The sequence below is a fragment of the Halichoeres trimaculatus genome, unplaced genomic scaffold (genome assembly GCF_033239565.1).
Source record: "Halichoeres trimaculatus isolate MK-OKI-2021-1 unplaced genomic scaffold, fHalTri1.1 fHalTri1_scaffold_10, whole genome shotgun sequence".
In the NCBI taxonomy this organism is placed as follows: domain Eukaryota; kingdom Metazoa; phylum Chordata; class Actinopteri; order Labriformes; family Labridae; genus Halichoeres; species Halichoeres trimaculatus.
The window spans coordinates 22,197,464-22,215,731 of NW_027437187.1; the positions used below are offsets into that span (position 1 = coordinate 22,197,464).

The 18,268-nt window shown below is 42.9% G+C and overlaps 1 protein-coding gene across 2 annotated transcripts in view; it reads left to right on the forward strand.

The window, feature by feature from the left end:
* The window catches only part of roraa (RAR-related orphan receptor A, paralog a), a 235,339-nt gene that overhangs the window by 201,297 nt on the left and 15,774 nt on the right, over nucleotides 1-18,268 (forward strand). The gene's annotated exons all lie outside the window — the stretch shown is intronic.

An 18,268-nucleotide genomic window follows, 5' to 3' on the forward strand; every position in this document is an offset into this window, starting at 1 on the left:
TGGCCGGCAGGAAAGTGTTCTGACTTGCATTAGTTTGCATGAAATATTATCAGAATATTGCACATTTCTCCATCCTGCAGCCCCTGACACGGGAAATATGGAGTCACACCAGCTATGATTGACAGGTGTCTGTCTTTCATGTTCCTCGGAGAATAGCAGCTTTGTTCTGGAGTTACAGCAAGAAGTCTTGATGGAAGGAGGAATGAGTGAGTAATGTGTATAAAGGCTTTGTTGCTTTGTTTAACCTCCATCTGCTATTATTTCTGGGCAGTATTGCAATGCGTCACATAGCTCTTTGTTACCTACAGTGTAGGTGTGAAAGAAGTCACAGATTCTCAAGATCTAAACTTGTCAGTGAGTTTTACCTTCAGAAAGATACCAGGCACAAGTCAAGGAGCAGCACCCGCTCTGTGAACCCTGTAAAGGGTTTGGGAGGGGGGTCCATGAGTACATGCCTAACAATGCCTACAAATGAATGGTATCTTTAGTACTTACAGTCAGTGTTGGGTCAAAACCAGGAATTCAGTCCTAGCAGCAGTTACTGGCCTTAAACTATTTATCCTTATCAGTAATAACATCCAGCAGTTGCAGATCAGTGACCAATGAGCATGTCATGAAGATAGGGATAGGTACCAATTCATGTAAAATCAATCGGAACCATGTTTAAGTACCTAAACACATCCATGTGACTGTGAGGGACTGGAGGAGTAGGTGAATTTCCATGTGGGACATAAACACAGCACTTCTTGTTTATATATTGAGAATTCAATTGATAAATTGAGATTTTATTCTTAAACAAATTAATATATATTACCACATTCACACATGAAGATTGGGGCAAAGAGAGCAAAAACTGTAATTAAACTATTTCATATGTAAAGCAGCATTTGGGGCACCTTAAGACAGTCACGTCAGTTAATAGTAGCAGCAAAATTCACATTTGTAATACATAGTGGTGATATATCAGTAATGTATCTTTTCATGCTGTATCAGTAAGCACCTCTAACCAGTTTAAAATTTCCACATCAGTTTGGCTTGAATATTCATGTTGAATAGATCCATTAAAATGAAAACCTGACTCTGATAGGATGCAGCAAATCTTCTGTGACTGACTTCTGCTTGTGCTGCACAAATATTCTTTATTCATAATTTTTGTGTTTAGAATGCATGGGTATCTTCCAAAATTGATCTCTGTTTTATGGCAATAAAGCCATAAACATGCAGTTTTTTGCCAGTGGAGACTGTTATTGAGCCAATTTAAAAAACTCGCTTTCTGTATCTTTCATTAAAATTTGTATGTTAAGCTGAGGAGCCGTCTGATATGAAGTTGTTGTTGATGCATGAGCTTAAGCCAATTCAGTGTCTTGCCTTGCTGTGTGGGAAGCAGTGATGATTTTAGACTTTGTGACGGTCACTTTAATCTCTAATGAAGGCTCGTCCCTGGCTCCGCTCAGCCCTTCTGATAGCAGAGCGGTCGTAAACAGGCCTGTCAGGGGGATTGCAGAGTTAGCAAATGGCAAAGAAAAACCCCAGGGACCGAGCCACGCTAGCATTATGGTCTAATTCAGATAAAGCTCGGAAAAGACATATGAGAGAATTCTTTGACTCTGTGGTTGAATCACTTCATTTTACCTCTATGCTCAATTTCTCCTTTTATTTATAACACACATTATCCTTACTGGCCATTTTAAACAGTTACATTCCTGAAGCATGTGCTCGAATGGTCAATATATCCTTCATAATTTCATAAGTAAAAAAAAGAAACACCACCAGGCTGATTTCAGCTGCAAATAAACACCCAGCTTTCAAGATTGCATCACAAATTGACCATAAAATTTGTGTTTTCAAATTCCGTCACGCCATCTTACAGCATATGCTTCTTTTAGTTTTACAGCATTACCATACAAATGAAGACAATTTCATGTTCAACATTTAAGAGCAAGATGTAAATGTGTGCTCAAATGAATCTGTGAAACTGATTACTGCTTGCTCTGTGTTCTGACACATCCTGTGCTCATGCAGCATGTGCGACAGCTGGTTAGTAATTAGAATAATCTTCTCCCTGGTAGTGATTTAGCTTTCATGACTGCAGCTTACCTCAAATTGAAAATAAATTTATAGATAAATGCCTTCACTGTTCCAGCAAATTATAGCGCTGCAACTTAGGAGCCAAGTTGTTTATTTTGGTAGTAAAAGAGCAATCAGAGAAAACAAACAAAGCGCTTTATGAGTGCTGTCAGTTTAATAAAGATGCTACCCAGCAGAGATGATACAAACCATTATTTTTCAGCATCCTCTCCCCCACCTCATCATGGTAATTATATATACTATATCATTATTCTATCAAGTATTCACTACAGATCATAGAGATAATTAAAGCCTGCTCCACCATTTCTGAGTTCAGTGTGCTGCCAAAAAACTGGAAATTACAGACACGACTTGTTATCTACAGCAGATCTGTTTCCCTTTGGTGGTTCATATTCACTCTGTCTTTTTTTTTTTTGAGAAAGCACACAAATGCATACACGCACAGATACACACACACAGACACAACTTCAGTTGACAGTGGTAAGATGAGGCTACACATGTGATACATTGTTTTTTCTCCCTGCTTCTGTTCTGGTGTATCTGGGCAAATCCCGTGGTGATGAGGCGTAGAATCTGTCATGGAGAAGGCATAAGCCTTTCATATGCATAGACAAGATAAGAGGCAGCCATTTTATCAGGCGAGCTGTCGCTCCAACATGCTTGCGTGTTCTGTGTCCCCGGGAGCGCCTCCAGAAACATGTCCCTTTAATGACACGGCCTGCGCTCGCCAAGAGGACGCCCAGTTTGTTCCGAGCTCTAACCTGACAATTATGCCAATTACAGCAGGCAGCGATGTTGACAAACACACCAGGAGAATTGGTGCGATGATTGGTAGCTGTGTTCTGAACTCCCCTGCTGTGACCTCTTGTGTAATTTAACTAGCATGGCAGAGAATTGCAACGGGTTTTCGAGAAAATTCCCCAAGCCTTGTGTTCTTTTGTAACGGGGCGACGTTTGTGCCAACCGAACAGGCAGAGAAATTGATCTAGTGTGTCAAGAAAGAAAGAAAGAAGAATCATTCTTTGCATTGGTCACCACTGAAAATGCTGTTTTGATTGATAAAGAGTGTTTTATTCCCTGCTGAGCTGGGGCAACATGTAGAAAGTTGTTGTGGTGGATCATGTTACCTCAGAGGATTAGATCCCAAATACTGACCCAGCACCATTAGCTGCTTCTTATGTAACCCTTAAAGAGCATGCTGTTGGCACCTGTGAAAGTAAGCTTAGCTGCCTATGAGGTGAGACAGGAGACACTGCCAGTATGCAGGCAGATGATTAGCAATACAGAGGACTGTTCACTTGCTACAGCGCGAAGTGTGAGTGCTTGGTTAGAATATATAAAGGCTTTTTCAGCAGCTTTTTAAAGCAAGAACAGCATTGTACTGCATCAGCCTATTAGCAAAAAAACTGTTTTGATAAGCATGCATCTTTTGAAGGAAAATAGATGATCCCTCCTTTCATTTTGAGCACATTAACTTTAGAGTGCAGCACATGATTTTTTAATTTCCATCTCAAAATAATGTGGTTCTGTATGCATGGCAAAGGGTTGTCATTTGACACCTGGGAAGGGAAATAAAGGGTAACACTTCAAGTTTTTAGACAGGACTTTTTCCATCTTACACAGAATAATTCCTGTCAAAGCCTCAGGATTTTTTTTCCATTGCTGAAAACAGAATTTATTTTCCTTCACACCGTAGCAGGTTTCAGCTCTGATACAATGCCTCGCAGGGAGATTTAAAAGCAGTAACAAGCACAGATTATAGTTTAACACTGAGGTCAGGAACTATTCTATAACAGTTCACTTGAGCTCTGCTCTGGTCATGTAAGCACAGGGCTGAGAGCAGCTGAGGTTGCACCCAGAGCTTGGTTTGTATCTCAAGTAACCTCGGAGCTGGAGTCACACCTTGTCAAAGTTAAGGGTTGTTGCCCACAGTGAGCGTGCTGTATACCTTTTCAGTGATACACAGTTGCAAGCAGACAAGCGGCTGCCTCTGTTGGCCCTGTGGAAGTGAACAGAGCTATGTCCCCTCATGTCCCGCTCACTGCTCTTACATAACACGCTGTTAAGCTGGAGTTAGCAAACATTAGAGGTCAGCTGGTTATTGGGACAGTGGAAATGTAGTCATTCACTGGAGCACTGTTTACTCTAGAAAAAAGAGACACACAATAGTTTCTCCCCCGTCATAAGTTAACTACTGCATTTGTTGACTTTGGGGTTGTTATATTGTTATTCTTTTCTCTTTTTAAATCCCCCAGCCAAATCTTTTACCTGTATGACTAATAATGATGATGTAAAATAAATAAGTCATGGCAAAAATTTCTACCCTGTTCTATTCAAAGACAAAGACTTTTCAGCATAAAGCAGAAACACGTCAAATCACAACAGTGAATTTCCTGTTTAGAGTTTTTGAATAGTTCTAATACTGACTGAACCAACATTTTATTTATGATCCAAACACAAAATTAAGGCCTTAAACTTAAAGATTGTTGATTTGGAACGATTGTTTATTGTTAAAAAATGCTGCCAGGGGTTGAAGGTAAATTATTTACATTATTATCTAGACTATAATAAACAAAAACTCCAAAACTTTTTTATTGATTTATTGCAAGAGATGTCATTGTTCGTTGATAAAAGCAAGACAACAGAGTGACGCCGGTCCGGAAGTTTCAAAGATTTAGGATTTAATGCTTCATTGTCATGTCAACATTGTCACAACTTTTTCTTTTTTTTTTCTTTTGCAGCAGTCGCTAGGGCTGGACATGCTTCTCTCATGATTCAATTCTTTACGATTTTCTGGGGTGATTTTAATTGCAATTCTTCAGTATTTCTGATTTTTGCAATTTTTAGTTTGCTTTTTAACACCAGACCATCTGAAAAGGTTGAATGATGACAATGATGATGTCTACAGATTATATCTGGAGCCATATTTTCCGAATAATGTAAATCACATGTGAATCAGTTTTTAGGGTTTATTCAGGGGATCTGATGTCTTAACTGTTTTCCAACCAAGCTTATAAACAAAGACTAAAATTCAGGATTTGAATTTGGAAAAGAAAACAGATTTTTGAATGAAAAACCATGATTTGAAATCAATAAACAAAAAAATCCAGATACTTAAATTGATTATTTTTCTCCCACCAATGGCAGTCACTGAATTAACTACTAGCCCCAGCCATTTACTGTAAGTCTTCCCCACTCTCTACTTTCCATATTCCTTGTCACTTTTAAACTGTCCCGTCAAAATAAAGGAAAAATGTTATCCAAACACAAATAGAAGATCATAAAAACAAGATAAGATTTTGCTTTGCCTACAGGGGTCACCAAAACCAGCAGAAACCAAAAGTTCCTTGTAGGAGCTCGAAAAGACACAAAACCAGTTGCAATTGGATTAAATGCTGTTAAGATGTTCAAAAGTAAAGTAGAAAAAAGCAGATGGGTGCTAGTTTGGCCTGGTGGTCAAATTGTCCCCTCAGTGTCCAGCCACTTTTGTCATAAAATGAAGCTGACTGGATTCAAATCAAGCCAGGTATCTTTTTCGCTACATGTCATTCCCACTCTCCCTCCTGGTTTCCACTCTATCTACTGTCCTACCACTAAAGAGTAAAAGCATGAAATCCCCTAATTAAAGTTAAAAAAAAGGGGGGAAAAAGTTTTAATTTTTAAGACGGATATGATATTCATGGAACATGCAGTATCTTAATCTGGGAACACAAATAATGTAAAGAAAAGCGTTATGGCGACTGGTCTTTTGTTCTCTGGAAGTGCGTTTTGAATGCATGTTATTTAAAATCCAAATTCTGTCTTTTTTCATCTCTGTGTTCCTACCAGCATCCAGCTTTTTGCTTTGTTTTCCGGATCTTTCTGAGCCTTGAGAACATAATGTTTTCCTATTATGTGATCATGTTGGTGCAGTCTGTCCAGTTCAGTCTGTTAGAGATGTTTAATGTCCCTTTAACACTGTAGGTACAATGATTTACACCTATGTTTGATGAAAGGAGGTTGGGGAATCCATTAGTGTCTATCTAAATTACATCAGCCAACCCCGCTGACATCAGCCTGCAGTCCACTGCCAGCTCATTGATTAAGAACAGTTTCCAATGGCCTTATGTAACCGGCTCAGTGCATTAGTTCAACAGTGTTGCTCTTCTCCTGTCAGAGCCATTGTGGTTGTGTTTTTTTTTCTTTTGTCAGACAAAAATGCATAGATGAAGTAAAAGCAGGCGTGATTAAACACCAGCGGCTCACCTTTTTAAATGGGAAGTGAAAAACTGAAATAGATTAGCACATGGAGCTGCAGCATGCTGCATAAAAGCACTCCATCATTCAGGAAAGTCATGAAGAGGCATCACATTGTCCAATTAATCACAATGAAAAAACAAGCCGTCTATTCCCTGTGATTTCTGAGATGTTTTCAAGGCGTCGTAATTATTGACAACGCATGTGAAAACCAAATTTAGATTGCCGTTGGAAGTCTCCATCTTAATCCAGTCGACTCTGTTTCCAGCCCTCTCTCAGGTTTTGATAAAAGAAAAAAGGCGATGTCAATCAGGTGAACTAATGGGAATGCGTATTTTGTAATTCACTCAAAGGGAATGGTAAATTGAAAAGAGTTTGCAACCTTTTAACACACGCGCACACACACACACCAGCGCTGACAGTGAAGCTCCATTATCTGACAGCTGGAGAGGTTAAAAATAACTGTGCTCGCAGCAAATTAGACGTATCATTTGGCTTCTAAGTGAGAGATGAATCTTTGTGTGGATGCTCCTGCCATGCCGTGACACAGGGGCAATATATCAGCCTGTGTTTGCCTGTCTCGCTCATAAACCCCGAATGGAATTGTAAACAGATGAAGCAATTTTTACACCGAATGTATTCTCTCTGAATTGCTCCTGTGTTACACCGAGAAGCCCCGCTATCTCAGACACATGTGCTACTGCCCCGTGCACTCTCAAGCCAAAGTACATAAATCATCATTTGGCGGCCTGTGGAGTTATTGCAATCGCTCACAGCCAATCCTTGATGTGTTTTATATGTTACTTTTTCATCTGACAATAAATCTGATGTTATTGCACATACAAGAGGAGGACTCTTAAAGATCTGTCTGCCTTATCTCTACGCATACACACAAAGGTGTCTCCACACAAGGCTGAGAGCCGTATCTTAGTTTCTGCTTGTCACCGTCAACTTTTCCATGTCATTCAATCTCACCTTGCCCACTTATGCATGCATTTTATGTCAGGTGTCAGAAGGTGAGGTGTCAGTTCCCATTTTGTGACAGCAAAACAAGTGTAACTGTGGGATCCTTGTTACAGTCAGGTAAGTAAAGAGATTTCCATGAGAGGCTTAGGTGACAGCAAAGGTGTCGCGTTTCCCTCTAAATACCGAACAACATCATTGTTAATTCATAGCTATTTAATCACTTACCAGAGTAAGTGCAGGAAGGATGATCTTTGTGTCATGTTGTCTCACAAGCTAATCTCTTGTATTTCCTTGCCTAAGACCCTTTGCTCCATATTTGTCGCTTACTGTGTGTAACAGTATTCGCCCCCTTCGACTTTTAAGATGAATTTCAAGTCTGCATAATAACCAGGCTCGCTGTGGCCCCGACTCAGCCAGCTTGACATGATTTATCTCATCCTGTTTAACTGACAGGTATTGATGTGATACAAGGATAAATGCAGTAGATTGATGGAATTAAGGCCCACCCTATTGTTCCCATGCTGTGCGATGCTGACACATGTGAGACTCATGTCTCTCATTAAAGAAAATAAATGCTTAAGGCGTCTTCCCCCTGCTAAAGCATCAAGTTTGTGCAAATGTGTGCGTGTGTGTGTGTGTGTTCATTCACTCTTATTCCTGCGTGTGTTTATGTGTGTGTGTGGGAAGCTATCTCAGTTGTTTTCCCTCTCTATAATCTCCCCCTCCTTGCACGATGGATTTAGCTCGGCCTTGAATGGAAGAGTACAAACTAGAAGAGGGGAAAAAAAAGAGAGCGCATTCACCCTGTTGACAGACCCCTGGACTTGTGATGATATGAAACAACAGGACAAGTCTATTGATCATTTGATTAACTTTCAGTTTTCACACATGAAAAGGACAGAGATCACAGAGAGAGGTGCTGCTGAAACATTGTACTGTCACACCCCTGGGCAATCCCCCCTCTAACATGATGCATCTAAGCCACTATAGAAATCTAATCTTAACTATTCAAAAAGGGAGATAGAAACATAGGAGGGAGGGAGGAAGAGAGGCTTTCTCCACTTTGCGTGCATGGCAGGCACTTGGCTGTGCATCTGAATTTTCGGCAGCTAGTGTTAACTCTATATTTGGATTCCACTGGAGTGGATTAAGGATTCTTTACTGCAAACCCACGGGATTCTAAGAGACATAAAAGAGGAGACTGTTTGCATCCATGCTATACAAATAATTGCAGGTTTTCAAATCGAGTATAATTTCAAGCACCAGCTATATAGGAGAGTGTGGGCTTTGATGTACAAATCCACAATTCATGGGGGATTAGCACCCCAAAGGTTAGCAGTTGCTAATTACAGGAGATTGGTTATACATATCTAACAAGGCAAGAAGACAGCCTTAATAAATGTGGGGATTCATCAAGGAACAAGGATAAGCGGCGGTGATAAGCGGACATGTATTTGAATCACCATAGACTGATACCCTGTAATGCCCTCCTTCGTGAAGCACTGTCTATCCTGTTGTCTTTATAAACAGCATACCTTGTGCGGTATGAGATTTTGGAGATGCATTTGTGAGCGCAGATTTCTGCAATCATATAAATTAACCTTCACAGATATTCTTCCTGTGTCTCCTACTGCAGCATTTTTTCTCCTTTACTGTATTTTGCTTGCAGCATTCAGTGCTGCATTACCATAATCCTTGGTTCCCTTCCACAAACCACCACTGGCTAAATGAATCTATTATTTTTGCCTGGAGCTGTAAAGATGCAACAAAATGCAATGCATTGAAGGGAGTGAAACTTGTGATAAGCTGCACATTTTCTCCATAATGGCTTGTCTACAACAGACTTTTTCACTCACAGTGGGAAGTATGAGTGCTCTTGACCTTTAGTGATCATAGAATTACAAGCTTCAAAGGTGGTATCATACAAAATGGGAGAATGTACAATCCTGCTTCAATGTGTTTGGGTGAACCACTGGCTCTCTGCTGTAGATCCCTCTGACCAACAGCAGCAGACCTGGCCGGTGTGGCCTTGAGTTTTCATGTGGCCCTAAATTAAACATGTCCGAGCCACGGCAGGCACTCGCTTTGCTACAGGAAACGCTTTTTCATCTCCTAATGAACGTGCCTGAGGGGGTCCCACAGGGGGCTCCACTTCACCCCTCATTAGGCGGGGGTGCTGCCTGTGCCTTTATACTGAGGAGCAACCTCCTAGAGAGGGGGCCTCCCACTTCATCTGAACGTCCCACGCTCCCCCTGCCCCGGACCACTGGACTGCACTGTCTAGATCCCTCTTTCTCTCATTCAATCCTTCCCTGTCTCCTCTTTTTTTTTGCTCTCATCCCAGAGCAGCTCATCTTATAGCAGCAGATCAGGGATGAGAGGGCAGTCCGGGCTCCTAATGTCATTTTAATGGCCTTATTTGGTCTGGTCTGATCGTGATTTATAGCCCTATGCTCACCTCTAATGTCCTCATAGATGCCTACTTGACTCTCTTTCTCACAACAAGTGAAAGATGCTATTGTTGTTAACCTCATAATGAGGAACCAGTTGATTGACTTACCAGAAGATTATGGAAATCGTCATTTTTTCCCCAACCATCATGTCTTCATTGTGATGTAAAATAGACATGTCTTAGAACAGAGAGACAGACAGGCTGTGAGGCTGAATTGTTAGCATTGGGAAGGGTTAAGTGGAGAGCAGTTGAGGGCCTGACGTCCTGCTCTGGCTCAAAAGTTCCCTCATAGTGCAGCTGTAAATACCCTCTCTCATGTGGAAAATATTGACAGCTTCCTGTCATTAATGAAGCAACAAAGCATAGACAACTCCTGGCTGATGTGAGGCAGCAGGAAGGGAAGAGAGAGTGAGCTTTACACCGGCTGTCAGCTGACTATGTGAGCATTTGCATGGCTGCAGAGCAGGCTGAAGAGCTGATTGTTATTCCAGGGCTTTTGGGATGTGTTTATGCAATCATTAATCTTGGCTCTTGTTTATTTGCCTGGGATTAGAGAACCGCGGTGCGTTCACCGACTGTCAGGGAGGCCGGTTCACCCAAAGGTAGCAGCAAACGAATGCTCGGGCCTTCCACTGTATACTGCAGAGCACAGCGTGCAAGGAGAGGAAGCATGCTTTGCGCATGGCTGCTTAATCCTGCCATGTTAAACAAAACCAGGCCAGTGTTTGTAGGACTGTGAAAACAGCGGTGCAGGGGGAATGCACCGTAATGCTGTAAGCAGTCTGTGAACTCTGTGTGGCAGTAGACACTCCTTGTGCACCTCTGTCGTCTAGGAATGCCTCTCATACGGTTTGCTACATGTGGAGGGCAACAGCCGAGGAGTGTCTAAGCAGCTCCCTGGCAAATATTATAGTTGTCATCTCTGGATAGAGCGTGAAATTCTGGAAATCATGCTTCTGAAAAAACCTCTAACTGGTTTTATTTTATTTGTACTGACAGTGCAGCTTGAGTAGATCCAGCAGGTGCATAAAGAGCAGGTACATTTTGTGACTTATTGAAGAAATTTTGATCACAAGACTTGAAGATGTGCTGTCCTTACAAAAAACATACAGCTTTATATTATTATATTATATATATTTATTATATTAGCATGTAAATAGCTTTAAAGCCCTCTGATATATACAGTCATTACATATAATGTTAAGAACAAAGTGATCCATTAATTTCTAACCAACACTAAAGCAAGCTATTGAAATTCATTGCCTCAGCCTGTGTATCATGGCCCTGTTACTGCCAGGAGCAAAATAAATAAACAGATTGATTTTTTAAAAGATGCTCTGCAAATTTTATCACAAGTTAATAATTAACATGGTCATGATCATAGCATTTCCCTTTAATCATTTTGAACATTTAGTAGCATTGAGGATGAGTGATGCAGGCTGGAAATGCTCACAGTCACTTATAAAGAACCAATAGCCAAGGGCATTATATATAGATTAGATAATGGCACTGTCTCACTTCATTTGCACTCTGTACCTGTAAGAGTGGCCTAAGGAAGTCTTTGAAGGCCAAATGTTTGTGCTTTGAGGGTGTACTTGCACAACATACGGGCTCACTCGAGGAGAAAACAAAAGTGGCACAAGTAAAAGCAGAACTGCCAGCGAGGCTTTCTCTGAGAAAGCTCCTCTTCTTCGCCATGACACCGGTGATCTGCGGAAAGGTTGGGTGCCTCTGGTTTCAGCTCTATCAGGCTGTGGATCTTTGAGCAGCAGGATTCAGTATCCTAGCTAATGTAACAAGGCTCATTTGTCTCAATCACACGTCCCTGGAAGTATCGGCTGGCCATCGATGTCATTCATCTTCCCTGTCCTTGCCGGCTCTTTTTCAGCTGATGAAAACCAAAGACCTTCAGAGGAGAATGGCGGAGCTGTTGGAAAAAGTGCTCATCAGCCCTGGCTGTAAAAACTGTTGTGTAACAGAGATGTTGTGAGGAGCGTTCATAAAACTCGTAAATAAAACCCTTTCAACAATTTATTCAATATGGACAGGTTTGTGCATGTTTGCGACAGGCTTTTTATTTTGAAATTTGTTTTCACACTGCTTCAGCACATTGTCATCAAAATGAAAAAAAAAATAACGTTTTTTTTTTGTCTTGGTTTGGAGATTGGATGTTTTTGTCCACAACCTCAGTGAGTCAACAACGGAAGCTGAGACATTTGGTGGTTGTGTCAGAACACTGGTATGAAAAAATGTGCAAAGGTAAAGTTGTGGTTTTCTTTTTTCCTTTTTCTTATTTTTGGTGCATATTTCATTTACGTAACCACAGTGCACATATATATGTTCACTGTTAATTCAGCAATGGCTACTGCAAAAACAAAGATGAATTTAAAACTCATGAAAAATAATAGAATAAAATCAGTGAGTGAGTTAAATAACAATCCTGATGACATATCAGGACACCATGTTTTCAGAGAGGGGGTCATATTTTATGACGTCATTGCTGTCATGATGGGTTTATTTTCTTTTGCTCTCCAAAAAATTGATTTTAATGTTTTGGAAACCTGCTCAGCACTAAATCCATTAACATATGTGCTGCCTCCCCCCCTGCTCAGAGCTAGCTTCATGATGTCAGCTCCAATGGAAACACTGACTCGCTCCATAACTGGAGGCTTACGCTGAGCTTCCCTCTTCGATGTAGCAAATCAAGATCATGATTACTATCTGGCCAGTGCAGCCGGTCTGCGTTGTCTGGAAACATGTTTTCCTAAGGAGACCACAGAGGGACAATTACTGTCAGCTGAACTATTCAGCCTGCTCTCCATGTGTGTTCTGGCTGCGTGCCCCTGACCCACTGACCCTGAGCAGCAGCATGAGACTGGACCTCCAGCCCCCTCTTCTTCTTTTTTTCCCCCTCTCAAATCCCCACTGCTCCCCTCTAAATCCACCCAAACTGAGGCACACAAATATGCACTTTGCAAATGTCTGAAATAGACACATAAAATGCTCCTTCTGCGTAGTCTGTCCTGCCTCTGGCAAAATGAGCGCGCAGGAAGTTGTATGGATGTAAGTTTTGACTTCTTTGTATTCAAAAACCCACAGCAGAATCCGAGTTGTCTCACAAAAAATGCATACTAATACTGCAATTACAGGAGGAAGGAAGTTGGACAGTATGGCAGCAGCAAATTCCCTTGTGTAACGGAACAAGGCTCTTTGTTGTTATGTAAAGGTTTCTGTGTGTAATTGCAGTGGATGTTTTGAAGAATTCATTATTTATTTATTCCTGTGTTTTTCTAAAGGAGCCCTCTAGGCTGCCGTCCCTGCAGGGAGGTGTGGGGCTGCAAGGTGCTTAACTCCATCACTGTACCACAATCAGAGCTGTAACCAGTGCCTGCTTCCTTCAGGTGACCCAGACTGAAGGTTCAGAGGCGCCACACGATCCTCGGCCAAAATCTTAGAATTCTACCAGCAGCTTCCACACCAGTCAATCAGTTGGCCCTGTGTGATTTCAGCCTCAGTGATTTTGAGTTTTGGTGCATCCCAGTGCCTTTTTGCACACTGCATCAGGAAAGAAAACAATGCAAAAGCAACTCTGGCTCAGACCTACAACGTAAAAACTTGTATTACCTTTCAAAAATGCTCATCTTTACAACAGACAGGGCGTATCACATTTGAATTCATGATGGGCCTGAAACCAAATGATCTAAGTAGTTAGACAAAGCATGTAAATATTTGCAACACACATTTCTTATTCAGCTCTCATGGCTCTCTATGACTAACTAGGGGCTGGTAGAATGCATAAGTGAGTGCTGTCTACAGATTGTATTTTGCCATCAGAGTAAACAGTGTGAGCCTCTTTTCCTCCTGGCACACACGTGCGCTTTCACGCACACGCTCACACACACAGAAGGGGCGTGCCCTCCGGTCCCCAGCACCCATGCACAACTTCACTTGTCACCGAAGTCACAGACGAGAAGGGGAAAGGTGGGAAGGAGGGGGGTGAACAGAGGGAGATGAGGACTGATGGGGAGAGAGATTTGAGCTCAGGTGGGGCAGAAGAGGGAGGGGAGAGGAGCGCCGCACACATGCTACCCTTCATGGTGCTCGTCTGCTCGGTAAACCCAGGCTTTTGTTGTTTCCCCTAGAGTGCAGGTGCACAGACTCCCAGTCAGGAAGCTCGTCAATCTTTGCCACAACAGCACATAAATTAGTGCCCAAATTACTGTTACGCCGTTGGAGAAAGAGACACAGAGAGAGATGTCTTGCGCTGTAGTTTGGGAATACACCCCCCTCTCTCTGGCTCCCCCCTCATAGAGGGTGTCAGAATGCACTTCAATAAAACAGTCAAGTAAATACAGGCAGAGACATGAAGAGAGAAGCACTGCTGTGTTGTACAGGCATCTGGAGTTGGGCAGTGTTGAAATATTAATAGGCCTCACACACAAACAAACACAGAGATGTACGCATGAGTTCATCCAAAAAGCAGCCCAGAGCGATGGTCCAGACCTGAGCTTCAGCAAAGTCACTGCACTGCTACGGAGGAATAATAGGGAGAAGCTTAAAGAGCCTGTCTTTTGAAACGAAAATATCTCTTCAAATGTAGCTGGTCTCTGGTGAAGGGAGATCACAGCTTAGGCGGCTAAATGATTGGAGGGAATTAGCAAAGAAGCAGCATAGAGACATCAAAATGTGTCAATTATGTTGCTGTAATCCCTGTGGTCAGATTTTTTTTGTCGACCTCAGCGTGTTTATAGGTTGAATGGAAGTGATGATATAGACTTCTTGTCTGCAGGTGATTTTTTTTTTGCCCTGGGTATCTGTGCACTTTTCTGTGCGTCAAACCTAAAATGTCATTAAAACAGCCCCATGGTAACATGCCAGCGTATGCAATCCTTAAACAAATACCACATTTATACTGCACAGCCTGTGTTTTCATGCCACCACTGTCCTTTGCTGCTGACATTCAAATAACCTTTCTTCTGCTGCATAAATGGAAATAAAAAAAAGTATTGTGTTGCTGTGACTTCACATGGCAGCAGAACCCTGGCAGATGAAAAGAGGCAGAATTGTGATTCCAGCTCTTGTTAAGCTGTCGTCTCTCTACTGCTAGATCTGACTGCCATGGGTATCTGTTTAGAGAAGACTCTGTTTATCAAGCGACAGCTGATCTCCAGCACCAAATGGGAGAGTTCATGAAGCAAGAACGCATGACAGCATATGAGGATTGAGGAACATTATGTAGTGCACATTTGCCAGACAGTTCACGCTTCCCCTCGCAGCTTATGTGTTAACCTTTCATAAATCTGCTTTTGTTTAACTGTCCCAACATCCGGCATGTGATCCTTTATAAGCACTGGTTTGGTTTTGTTGTAAAATGTTTTAAAAGTGGAATGTATTAACACAGTTTGTCTGATGGGAGAAGAATTGTTAATCTGTTCATAATGCTGCACTCTGTCCAGTTCCTTACATAATCTCTGACATGAGCCCACTGGCTTGCGTCACTCAGTCATTGACAGCTGTCAACACAACACAGCAGACACACACACACACTCACACTCGAACACCATCATTTACAGGGAACGGCAAATGTGTTTTAGCTCTAACTGTGTCACATGTTTCCATCAGACGGATGTGCATTTTAAATGAGCTCATGAAAATGAAAAGATCTGCACAGAGCGGTAAAGGAGCCTCAGTCTCAGAGAGAAGTTATTGCGCACATCTTTCATGAATCATCAGGCCATGAGAAAATGATTTAATGGTCCAATCAAGTAATGGGTTAAGCTCTCAGCATTATGAGGGTGGCCTGGGTACGGGTCTGTAATGTAAGGGATAATCTTAATCCCTGGACGTTATGTCAGTAGTCCAAGGGTTCAGTGGGAACAGCCAGGAGATTTTCACGAGTGATTTTCCATGTTTGCACAAGCCTGTAGGATTTTCATTTGTGTTTGATTTTTTTTTCCCTGTGCATGTCACCAGCTTGCTACATTGAACACTTCAGCAACGTAGTCCTTAAAAAGTGTGAGAGCAATTATAGAGCAATCACTGGACACTGAATATTTATTTTTGCGACTGCTGTTAAAATTAGCAGACTAGTGTATTTTGTCACACATTCTGCCTTAGTTTGAGGATTTTATAATGTGAGGTGAATGACGCTGTACATCATTGGATGAAGCACTCCTGTATGTATATGCAGTTCATATGGAGGAAGTGTTCTGTCTGTGTCTGTCCATATGATGATGATGGTAGAATCAAGTGTGACAGGGCGGCTGTAAGCTGTTAGCAAGCATTTGGCACACTGTTCTGAGTGTTAAGATTTGACTGTCAGTTCCCAGGTCTTTGAAAGCATTGTATAGCTTTAGCCATGGGTTAATCTCGGGGCTGTGGAGAAGACAGTGAAGGGCACTGGGTGAGCATGCAGAGGCCTCGCTGCCCTATTGTACATGTGCTCTGAGTGACACGTCATCCCCTCAAAGGGCCTGCTACTGTGGTGAATCAGTGTCCTTGAACCGCTCAACCGCAGACAGACAAAGAGCAAGCTTTAGCATTTGCCTCGACTGTCTCCCCTCTCTACCATGCCCATTGTCCGAGACGCCCACGCCAGGCTGCAGTGCTGCAAACAGGAAATCAGTCTCGAGCCTCACTGTCCGGCTCTTCTGGTTATGTGTGTGGTGTAATTGTGCTGCAGTGTGATTCACACATAATCTGGGCGTCTCAGCAGGTGTCTTTGAAGTGGCCTTCGTGCAGAGGCCATCTCGCAGTGCTGTGAGGAGCGGTGGGCTGCAGGGATAGGCTTTAGCATGGCTGCCGGTCTAACCGTGCCTGGCTTTGAAGTCGTAAACAGAGCAGGCAAGGCTGGCTGGCAGGGAAGCGGGCAGGCGGGCGGGCAAGCAGGGAGGCGCGGTGAATGGGATCAATGGCACCGCACTGGTTGGGCTCAGGCGAGCCAGCAGCTGCCTGTTTCACACCGAGAGGCAGTTAACACCGCAGCTCATGTCAATAGATATTGACTGCCAGATTGGGAGTGCTTATGAGTGCAGGCCTTTTTGTTTGACTGACTCCCTTGTGTGAATTCAGTTTAAATCATTCTCAGTGTCTGAAGTGTAGCTTCGGGGCCCAGATGACCAATCACTCAAGAGGACAAGTTGCACAGTCGTAGAGATTTACAAATATTGACTCTGGCTGATGATGTAGGTGACTTCATGCTGTATTTCATCTCAATTGTGTCACTGCTCTGTATAATTCTCCTTCACTCCCCTCTCCACATCATTTTGAAAGCAGCTTATCCCAGTGTGGAAATAACTATATGTTCAGTCTGAGGTCTTTTCTCTCACAGGAAACCAAAGAGGCTGCCTCAGCCGGCCCAGAGACAAACCCTTTTTACTGCTGAGTGCACTGAGCATCCAAGGGCTTGTGCAGCGGTGGAGGGAGAGGGTGTTAGCTGGTGAGGCTGTGTGCACTCAGGGCCTTCCTACTGCAGATAGGGCTTTGTGAGGCGTGCTCGTGTATGTGTATGCCCTGCCCGGCCTGGCATCCCCGCGTCTCTACTCCCACTGCTTTCACCTGATGTGGCACAGCCTCTGTCAGGCCTGAGCAAGCACCCAGCCAGCTCCGCTTCTTCAGGAGAGATGAAGGCATCTCACAGCTATGCTGTGGGGGTGGGGAAGCTAGCAGCAGCCTAAGCCTGGAGCTATCAGAGGCTGGAGCTCAGAGCCAAAAGCCTGTGGGCTGGATGGGGTGGGTGGAAGCTTGGCTTAACTTGGCAAGACAACCGTAGCCATAGCCCTGCACTGCCACCCAATGGCCAGGGCCTGCCACTGCAACCTTGGGTTCACCAAAACCACAGCTAGTCATAATTACAGCACGCTTCAGTTGTTGTGAGTGCATGTCAGAACAAATTATGTAAGTAATGAGGCTGAAAATGCTAAAGGAGTTGAAACACACTGCACTGCTAATGCTCATGCAGGGAGAACACAAAAACAAACAATAGAGTGCACTCATACAGAGATAGACCTAACCGAAATAACAAGCCACTGTGCACAGTAAGGAAAAGATTAATTATAAATTAACCCTCTCAGTAAGGTTGTCACAGCCCGCCTCCTGCTTGGATTTCACTCTAATCCGGGCCGACGAGGTGTGGTGCCCTTTATTGTTTGTGCGAATCACAAATCACAGGAGGTGTTGTCTGGAGGAGAATTAACTGTGCATGTTCTACCACTCCCTTTTGTTCATTTTACTAAAATGTAGGCTAATTCCATGTAAACATGGCCGGTCTTGTTGACTCCAGCAGCGCGAGGAGAACAGACATAGACTCCTGAATGAATAGAGTGGCTCTGGGGTTAGTGGATTAGAGGCTCTGTGTTAAGGGCCTCTCGCGGGCATGCCTCAGGGACAAGGACATTATCCACATGACACATTACAAGCTCCAAGGCAGATGATTAAAATGGGAAGGGATCCCTGGATTGAACCCCAGCAAGAGAACTTTTGATGTGATCAAACTAGTTTAAAGAGGTTGGATGTTCAGGTTTAAGA